The sequence below is a fragment of the Teleopsis dalmanni genome, chromosome 1, assembly GCF_002237135.1.
Source record: "Teleopsis dalmanni isolate 2A chromosome 1, ASM223713v2, whole genome shotgun sequence".
NCBI classification, from domain to species: Eukaryota; Metazoa; Arthropoda; class Insecta; order Diptera; family Diopsidae; genus Teleopsis; species Teleopsis dalmanni.
Genome location: NC_051846.1, coordinates 439921 through 450183, shown reverse-complemented (window position 1 = coordinate 450183; position 10263 = coordinate 439921). Strand labels below are relative to the sequence as shown.

Here is a 10263-nt window from a genome sequence, read left to right as displayed (position 1 = left end):
TTTACATTACGAACTTTGCTGGCTGGAATCGACTTTGAGCGCAAAACCAGCAACCAAAGTCGATTTTGGTTTACTGGTCGATAGGCACAACAAAACTCGAACTTTGACCGAAAGTTGGCTTCATTTAATACCTTTTCCTGAATACAGTGCTTAATTTAATGCGTTATCGATAAGCTTTTAGTATGAAAATGGCGAAATGACATTTCGTTTTGTTTGTTGACATATTTATTTGTTTGTTGTGTATTTAAGATTGTATTAAGGCTTTATGCTTACCTATAGCTCCAAAGCACTAAGAAAAACCTATTTTGTTAAAACCCTGCGCACATTCCTCATTTTTTCTTCAGTTAGGAAATCAGAGCTTAGTTACTGCGGGGCCATAACTCTTCATACCTCCGAACAAAACTCTTTAAGAATGACGCGCACGCTTGCTTTAGATATACCCAACAGCCTTCCGATTGTGCTGTACTCAGCAGACCCGTTTCTCCAGTGATATACACTGTCTAAAGCTGGTGGTACTTCGCTCAAAACCTTCAACTTTGTTGCATATCATGATTTTTATATATTGGGTACTAGCATTGTTACCCTTACATTATTTAATACTTTCTTTTAATAAAAGATAGCCTTAAACAATGTCTTCAGACAAACAGCCAGAGACTGTTTCTGGGGCAGTAAGCTCCGCTTTGCTTTGTTTATATACATAACCTTAAAAACAGTTAATCTATTGATGGATTTTTAAAACAACAATACCCCCTTATATCAAAAGCTATTTCAAAAATACTTAACTTAAGTTATGCTGTTATAATAAATCAAAAATTATGTATATATTACAATGTATATAATGTGATAAATCATAAATTGCTGTATTGAGATACCTATACATTTATAGTAATTCAACATCTATAAAAACATGTTCTATTTACAAGGATAAAATCTTTCTATTATCTATATTTTGATAGTTATATCTGTGTATGTAGTCATTATTGCCTTAAATCTCTTTTCAATTTTGTTTCAAACTATAAATTATCTCTAAATATTCTTTATATTGCTAAAAATTATTCTGTTCCTCATCTTGAGGTAATCCTATTCCATGTTTATTATTGCTTCAAAATAAACTAAATAGAATCCACTATTAGACATCTAATTATATTGGGTTTTAATTGAATAGAGAATAACATATGTATTAATATAAACCAAATGTGAACAAAATTAGGGGTTATTGCAACCTTTTTCAAATATGTAGCAAAAATAGGCATCATTTTTAAAAAGGTTAATATATTTATAGAAATAAATTTAATTTATTCAAAAATAATTTAATAATAATAGATAAATTGGATAAAATATTGAGAGAATAATTGGTCAGTCTTTGGTATTATACTGTCGTAGGTTATTTTATATATAACCTGTCATTATATGGTTATAAAGTCGTCATTATAACCTTTGTAAATTGGTTAAATAACCAATAGAAATAAGTCTTGGTTTCCATTAACGCGTTTCGTCCGGTTACCAACCGGACTCATCAGAATGGATAACTGATATAGGTGTATATTAATACACATATATGAAAAATTAATGGTATAAAGTGTCGTCAAGTCATATGTATATAAAGGTATTAACAACATTGTTATAGTAACATGTTTTTGAAAATTTAAAGTGATTCATTTGCTTACCTTGATAAATATGTGGGTGTGGATTTGCCCATCCAATATATCAGGTTATTATTGTGTATTCACCTAATATCTGGCTGTGAATTACTGGATCCTATATCACTAAATTATTTATTACACTAAATTATTTATTATATTCACTTGTCTATCAACATTCTAATAATTAAATTACTAAAATTTTGGGGCTTGAATATTGAATTATTATTAAGTATTATAAAAACCAAAGCACCATATTATTAAATATATAAAACAATACACAATGTACTCATTAAAAATATTGCACACGGAAGTAAAGTGTTAAAACGATATAAACACCTGTTATACTATATATGAATTACCGCACGGTTTGTGAGCACAAACACAACTAAATGAAAACTAAACCAAGAGGTTTAGCATTGGCGATTCATACGGAATATTTTGGCAATTATTTTTCGGCGCTTTATTCGTATGTAATTTAATCTATTGAGAATTTCATTTTGTTGTGCAAATTCACTGCAGAGCAATGTAATTATATTTTGATCTATAATTTTCATCTAAATATATAATAAACGAACACAATATTCACAAATATCAAAATGTATACAATTGTAAACAAAAGATAACAAAAACAACAACTGTCAAAATGAAAATCTGAAACGATAATGTAAACGCTGAATCAACTTTAGCAAAGTTCGTTCACTAAAGTTCGTAATGTGAACATCGTATAACATGCACAACTTAATTGGTTATTTATTATATACACTAATTAGGCACACATATAAAGTTTCTAATGTGTTAATACATTTATGTTTTCACTTTTTTCTACAACAATAAATTATTTTTAATTAATAACTTACCTTCGATAATCCTTTGGAAAAATGTATAGATGATATATTTTTCTGAAATAATTACCTTTTTTAATGTTTTAGTAAATGAAAACAAATTCCGCCTTATTTTTCTTTTACTAATGTGGTATTTGTGCACTTAATTGCAACTTTGGCGCATTTTCTCGTAACGGATTTTTAATGTCAAAAAACCAAAACAGACAACGAAATTTCTCAGAAAGTGCTCTTACTTTAGCAAATATCGTGGTGAGTAGGGACCGGGTGGGCAAAATAACTAGACCTGGTGGGGAAAATATTCACGCGCCATTATGTAGCATTAATGCTTTTCATTTTTGTACTGCGTGATATTTTCACCTCATTACACAAAATTTTAAATATTATTGGAATAATCCAGAAAAATTTATACACAATTTTTCGAGTAACTCTCAGTTTCTTTTCTTTATCTACTTTGCCAATATATCAGAAAAAAGGTGTGTGTGTTCTATAAAATATTTAAGTAATATGAGGACATTCGGTTTAAATTTAAAATTAAAAACAGAATATATCAAAATTATTTGTGGTAATATATATTCTTAATGTAATCGATGTAATATATTAGAAACCTTACTATAAAATGTTTAAATAATATGAGGATATGCGGTTTAAATTTATAATTAAAAACAGAATATATCAAAATTATTTGTGGTAATATATATTCTTAATGCAATCAATGTAATATATTAGAAACCTTACTATAAAATGTTTAAATAATATGAGGATATTCGGTTTAAATTTAAAATTAAAAACAGAATATATCAAAATTATTTGTGGTAATATATATTCTTAATGTAATCGTCGATGTAATATATTAGAAGAAACCTTACTATAAAATGTTTAAATAAAATGAGGATATTCGGTTTGAATTCAATATTGAAAACAGAACTAATCAAAATTATTTGTATACATATTTATTTCCAAGGTAATTACTGTAATTAATTTTGTTATCTCATTAAATTGTTTTTATTGTTAATTAAGATCTTTACTGTTTATGCAATAATTTGAAATAATATGTGTACTCTAATTAGATTATTAAATATAATTTAATCACATTTTTTATTAAAAACTGTTTTTCTTATTAAAAAAATATTTTTAAGATTTTAATATAAGGCGTTTCGGTGGCTCGCAAGTATGGCAAAAAATAGCAAATTAGTGGCCTATATTGGCCGAAATGTATTTTGAATTTTTAACATTTTTACCATTCCTTTTAATTTGGTATTCAATTTAATTTTTAATTTATGTTAATTATTTATTTTTATATACAATGTAATTTGCTTGCATTATGATATTTTTGCTATTTGTCAAAACATAACACTCAACAGATTGCAACAGTGCTGCCAATTACTTGCGAAACCAATATAGGCCAGCATGCATTTTTTGCCATACTTGCCAGCCACCGAGAAGGCCTATACTTAGATATTTAAATATTAAATAAAAATAAATACATTGTACTTATTAAAAGATTGTAATTTAAATTATATTTTGAAATACTATGTAAAATTATTTATATACAAAACTTATACATTATCTCAATAAATTATATGTGAAATTTCTATACCTAACTCACATTTTATGTAAAAAATGTTTATAAATTAAAAAAATTGTGTAAAACATTTAATTGTTTCAATAAAAACAAAATTATTATATTTTTAATAAAACTTTTATTATTTTTTAATAAAAAATAAAAAATAAAAATAAAAAATTTTTATTCATAAATAATTTGTATCAATTAATTGGTAGAGTAGAGAGTAGAGATCAGAGAACCACAGACAACAGGCTAATAAACACATCGGAGCTTTTTTATGATTCCCATAACTGTTACATTTGACATTAGAAGCTTAACTCTATCTTCGTATGTGATTGTCCATTACACTAAAATCAATTAACAAACCAAAAAATGCCCTACTCGAGAATTGATTAAACTAGTAACGCTAGAACATAAACTAGCTCTCGCAGAAAGACCAGGAAATAATCAACATTTTCCATCTGAAGTTAAAATATTCAGAACAAGAAATCTGAGGAATATGTTGCAAGTAGCGAACAATGTACTGACTTACCTCAAATGTTCAGAGTGTTATCTTCAGCATTTAAATCGAACAACAGTAGAGCTGTTGTTTAATATTCAATGAAGAGTAGAAAAAATTTAAAAAATTTTATTTTTGTGCGATTATAAATATTTATTTCATCGTAAGGTCCTGACCTACTGAAAAATCGCAAGGTAACATCAATAGATTCAAAGCAAATTTGTGTGCTACTTTATCACTGCTTTATCTCTTCCAGGTAAAGTTTGACTCAACAAATGTTAAATTTAACATAACTAAACAGACATTAATTACGCAGCACGTTCAGGTCACCCAAGTGAATCGGTCACATCGGATAACATAAAAAAGTCCACAAAATTGTTTTGGAAAACCCTAAAGTTGGTGTAGTTAGGTGACATTCAGAGCATATCGAAGAAGCGCGTAGAGTTTATTTTCAGCGAAAATTTGTCCATGAGAAATTTACTTTGCAATATTACCATTTCATCAACAGGTGAACATCGTTTGAAGCGACCAAAGGCACAACAGTCGGATAGTATTGTTATAGTATCCATATTTTTGGATGCGAATGGTGTAATATTCATCGAGACATTAGGAAACATCGGCCCCAAATATAGAAGAAACAAGTGCGGTTTTATCAAGACAATATTCCGTCTCACGGCACTTCATATGGCTTAAGCATGCACCGTTATTGTCATTTTCGACCCCCAGCGACTACTATCTAGTCGCAAACATTAAAAAATACTTCAAGGAGAAAGGTGTTTATTGAATGAAGCAGTCATTACCGAAATCAACGCCTATTTTGTGGCTAAAGAGAAAACTTTCTACAAACTTTCTGATATTAAGTTATGTTAGGTTGGACTAGAGGCCTTGTGTCCAAGAAAACCCATTTGAGCTCAAATAATGGCTCATTGTGATACCACAGGAATAGCGTTGGTTAGTATATAGACTTAAGTTTCAGTATACGACCAACGTCAAAAAAGGCAACGACTCTCCCAAAGGTAAACCAACCTTAAAAACTCTGAATTTTGCTAAGACTCTAATATTAAAGAATGATAGCTCGGTCAGGTCGGTAAGAAAAGGGGCCTCGAATATGTTTGTTCTCTTACTACCTAAAGAAGACTACTGATACATGAGATGGAGCACAGTTTCCTTCTCATTCTCAGCCACAGCCGCGACAAAAGTCATTATAGCTTAGCTCTAGTCTCACAGCATACCTCCCTATTATGCAGTGACCCGTAAGCACAGATGCCGTGAGGCTGAGCAGGTTCTGCCTAAGTTGAAGTAGGTAAATTGTACGTTTTTGGTCCAAATTAAACCAAATCGACACAAATATCTGACAGTAGGATTCGTCAGCTAAGTATTGCTTAACTTTGGTTAGATATATTTGTTTTAATTGTCAGTTTACCTATTGCAAGGGGAACGCGAATATCTGAGAATCGAATGTAAAGGAGAAGGGTGCATTCCTCCTTTGCAATCTTCTTGCCCTGCAATTCCCCGAAATGTTCTTATAAACACCAATATGAATGGAACCTTGAAATGCCGAGTTAAGGCATTGAGTTAGGAAGCATGGCAGTTTTGAGTTATGATTGATGTGGCTGAAGTGCCTTCCAGAGTTTTAATGGCAGCTTGGCTGTCCGAGAAGATTGAAACAGTTTCGTCAGGGATTTGATCACCAAGAACTAATTTTACTGTACAATAGATTGCTATCAGTTCTACCTGAAAGGCACTGCAGTGGTTTGGTAATCGAAGCGAAAAACTAAGACCCAGTTTTGCAGAGAACATGCCACCGCCAGCTCATTCATATATTTTGGAGCCGTCTAAATAAAAATGAAAAAAATAAATCTGGGTTTACCTTGAACTTCTACGGTTACTGTGCAGTATCCGTTGGTGTTCTGTTTGCAAAACCGACTGTTAACAATCTTAGATTCTTAGATCAGCAGAATGTTTTCACCTTTTTTGGTGAAAGTTGTCAGCATATTCGCTTTGCTTGGAGTTCCAGCAGAAAAGCAAAAGACAGCGTTACCACCTGTCACAATTGCCGAGGTGCACAGCGACCTCAAAATCCTTGTTTTGATCATCCGATCGATTACTAATAGACGATTACCTAATAATGTTGAGCAACCTCCTGAAGAATTCGGTGTTTTGTTAGTGTTTTAATTAATAATCATTTTATATGATATACTGCCTAAATATATAAAACCGTTGAATGAACGCCTGCAAATTTTGAAAACAAAATACGCAGAAATTAGAGCAAACTAAAAAATAAAAATCTGTTGTTTATGTATCGGGTGTTTTTTTAGCTGCATGGAATGAAATATTTTTTTATTATAATGTAGTAGGTAATTTTATGGTATTCATTTTTTAGATATGAATTCCATTACATGGTCCATTTGATCAGTCCAATTCTTGAGAATTATTTGCAATAAATGTCGCCGTATGTCGTCAACGATGGCATGAACATTGACTTTCAAGTCTTCAAGAGTTGCTGGTTTGTCGGCATAAACTAATGACAGAGCCCCACAAAAATAAATCGTGAGGCAGTAAATCACAAAATCAAGGTGCCAGTTAACAGGACCACTTCTGGAATTAAAATTGTTAAGAAACTTAACTGAACATAAATCTCAACACAGTTTGATGTTCTTAGCTGTCAAATCATAGTTATCGATAGTTCTCATGCAGCTAAAAAATATTATTACAAGGAATGGTGAAAAAATTTTGTCGCAATGTCTCCGTGCAAAAAACTTTTTGAACAAATACTGTAAAAAATATGATAAAATGATGAATAACGAATATTGCAATCATATTACAAAAATCATATGTTAACAAAAAATCAAACATAATTCAAAAATTTCATATATTTGAAAATTGGGAAAAAAATTAAATTTCAGTGTTTTATTTTCAAATATTCAACATTTTTAATTCTGTATAAATTTTATTTATCAATTTTTTATTAATTATATATTAGTGGCTATTATTAAACTTCTACCAGGAAACAATAGACTTTTCTGTACTGAGTCGATTAGTACGCAAATTTGGTATTAAGAAATTTCATAGACAAACATGTGCACTATTGTGAATGATGTAAGGGTTTTAGAGCGTGCAGCTTTAATCGAACCAATTTTGTTTGAATTGTGTTCGCTAAGAAACATTAAAATTGAATTCAAACTAAATATATATTATTAATACGAAATTATTATTTATTATTACATTACATTAACAAACTAAAGTAATATATTAAACTTAAACTTTAATATTCTAAAAATAAAAATGTTTATATATATATTAATTTTAATATTTTAATAATTTGTAGTTATATTCACATTATGTGTACATTAAATTAAATTAGTAATATTCATATTTTTTTAAGCAGTTGAAGCTTAAGGGACCGATATTTATATCTTTTATCAGTATTTTCCATAGCCAATATTAATTTTTCTTGTTTTGCAGTAAGTGTTTGATCACAATATTCTTGTCTCCCTTCACAAACCTGTTTTCAATATTTTCTAGGCGTCTAGACTATTAAGCTCTTTTGCAATTTTCTCCCGCGGTGGTCTGGAATGTGACTTGTTACGAATGCCTTTCGCAATGTCTGGATATTTCTCCATATTTGCAACAAGTTTTGTTATCTCCTTTTTATTGCTCATCAATTTTGCCCTACAACACAATTTATTAATTTTGTAACTTGTAGAATTTTATTATTTCTTAATTTTATATAAATACATTATTCGTTGAAAAATACATCACACATAAATATACACATAAATAAATAACAAAACAAAACAGAAATGCAACAATCGTTATTCTTAATATGCATATAAAACATTATATTTGAAATCAGACATATTAAATAATATATATTATATGATATGATACATAAATATTATATATGTATTATATTAAGTCTAAATAAATCATTACTAACTATTAAATTAGTAATATTAAAATTATATTAAATTTGAATGTTAAATTAACTGTATAAAGCATTTTAACAGCATTTATTATATACGATCCACAAATTTCTAGTGCTCAAATGCAGTAGAGAAATTTATCTACCGCTGATAGAAAAACTTCTATCGGTTTGCCATTCATAACACCAAAATTTGATTTTATTTATCAGCAGTAGAAACTTTTCTATTGTCTATCAGCGATCGACAATCTATAATAGGCACTATTGTTATGCAAAATCGTATTTACTTCCATTATGTGTACATTTGCGAGATTTGCTGTTTGCCGAAACATAACACTTGATAGATTGCAATAATCAATATAGGCCAGCATGAATTTTTTGCCATACTTGCGAGCTACCGAAAAAGTTTAATATTAATTTATGTTTATAATAATTTATTATATATAAATATATTATATAATATAATTATATATTTAAAAATATATATATTGTAAATTTTATATATTCCTTCGCATATTCGCAAGCAAAATCCTGCTGTACAGCACGTTTGTTGAGGGTAAGGGCACATTGTATTTGTATTTTTTTTTTAATATAATACCCTGCGTCACTTTATTTGTTTGACGTTTATTTCATTAGCTTTGACATTTGTTTTAATAATGGAGAAGCCGCGGTGAGAAGCAACTTGTAGCATTGTTCGTTTAAATTTATTAAATATGTAAGAACAAACATCTTTATATTAAAAAAATGTTTAATAAAAGAATGTGGAGTGTAATTTAAATGAGTTTAAATTTGTAAATGGAAAAGACTTGTAAATTCTATGTTGTGCGCGGCTGAGTGGAATGTTTTTACGGTTTCCTCCAAAATGTCGACTGAAGAGGTAATTTAAATGTTTTTTAAATTAAACAGTATTGATTTGATTTAATTAATTACATTTTAGATACGTGAACAAAAATTTTGGCGCTATATGACTGCATTCAAAAAAATTGCGTTGTCTAATTGCAGTCAAAGGAGCGCGGCAGCATGGCGTCGGTATTTATACGTTAAAAACCTTCAAATTTTAAGACTGACTTTTTATTTAATTTGTAGAATGAAAACTGTTAGTAGCAAAATATTTTGTTCATTTTCATATCTAAAACATATAAATTACGTAAATTCCACAAATATTTTCGTACTTACATATATACAAAGAGTTATATGACAAACACAAACGAAGTGGAGAATGCGTATAATTCCAAGAATAACTGTACTAACTACAATGTTAGTAAAACATAAAATACGACGAAAAAGCAAATTAAAATATGAACAACTGTTAACATAATTTATTTAAAAATGATTTGAATTTAAGTTGGGTTAATGTATCGCTGAAGCTGTATCTGGTGTAGCAGTTAGATCATAAAATTTTGGCAAACAAATTTCAAAAACTAGCATCTAACTAAAAAGTGTGACTAATATTAAAATGGTGGAATTCATAGACAATTTCAAATACCGCAATTAGTGCTTATAGATATGTTAACATCGGTATATCACTATAGCACATTATGGTAGTAATGTAGAAATTGTTCTTACTGTTAACTTTTACGAATATCTAACTACCTTCACATATATTCTTACTATACCGTTGATATATCAAACTATTTGGAAATCATTGTCACTGGTGATACTGTCTCCAACACCACAATGAATACAAAATCAAAATGTTCGCACGTTGTAAAGTTAAGTTTGGAAACAACGTTACATATATATACTGTTGCTATACCGCTGAAATATTGAACTATTTGGAAACCATTATC

The 10263-nt window shown here is 29.1% G+C and overlaps 1 long non-coding RNA gene across 1 annotated transcript; it reads left to right on the top strand.

Annotated features, from left to right (window-relative positions):
* The first annotated feature begins 9123 nt into the window (after positions 1-9123).
* Positions 9124-9598, top strand: LOC119668872. The gene is made up of 3 exons (XR_005251536.1): positions 9124-9350; positions 9411-9502; positions 9560-9598. It is a non-coding gene; the product is annotated as an uncharacterized LOC119668872 (long non-coding RNA).
* The last annotated feature ends 665 nt before the right edge of the window (positions 9599-10263 follow it).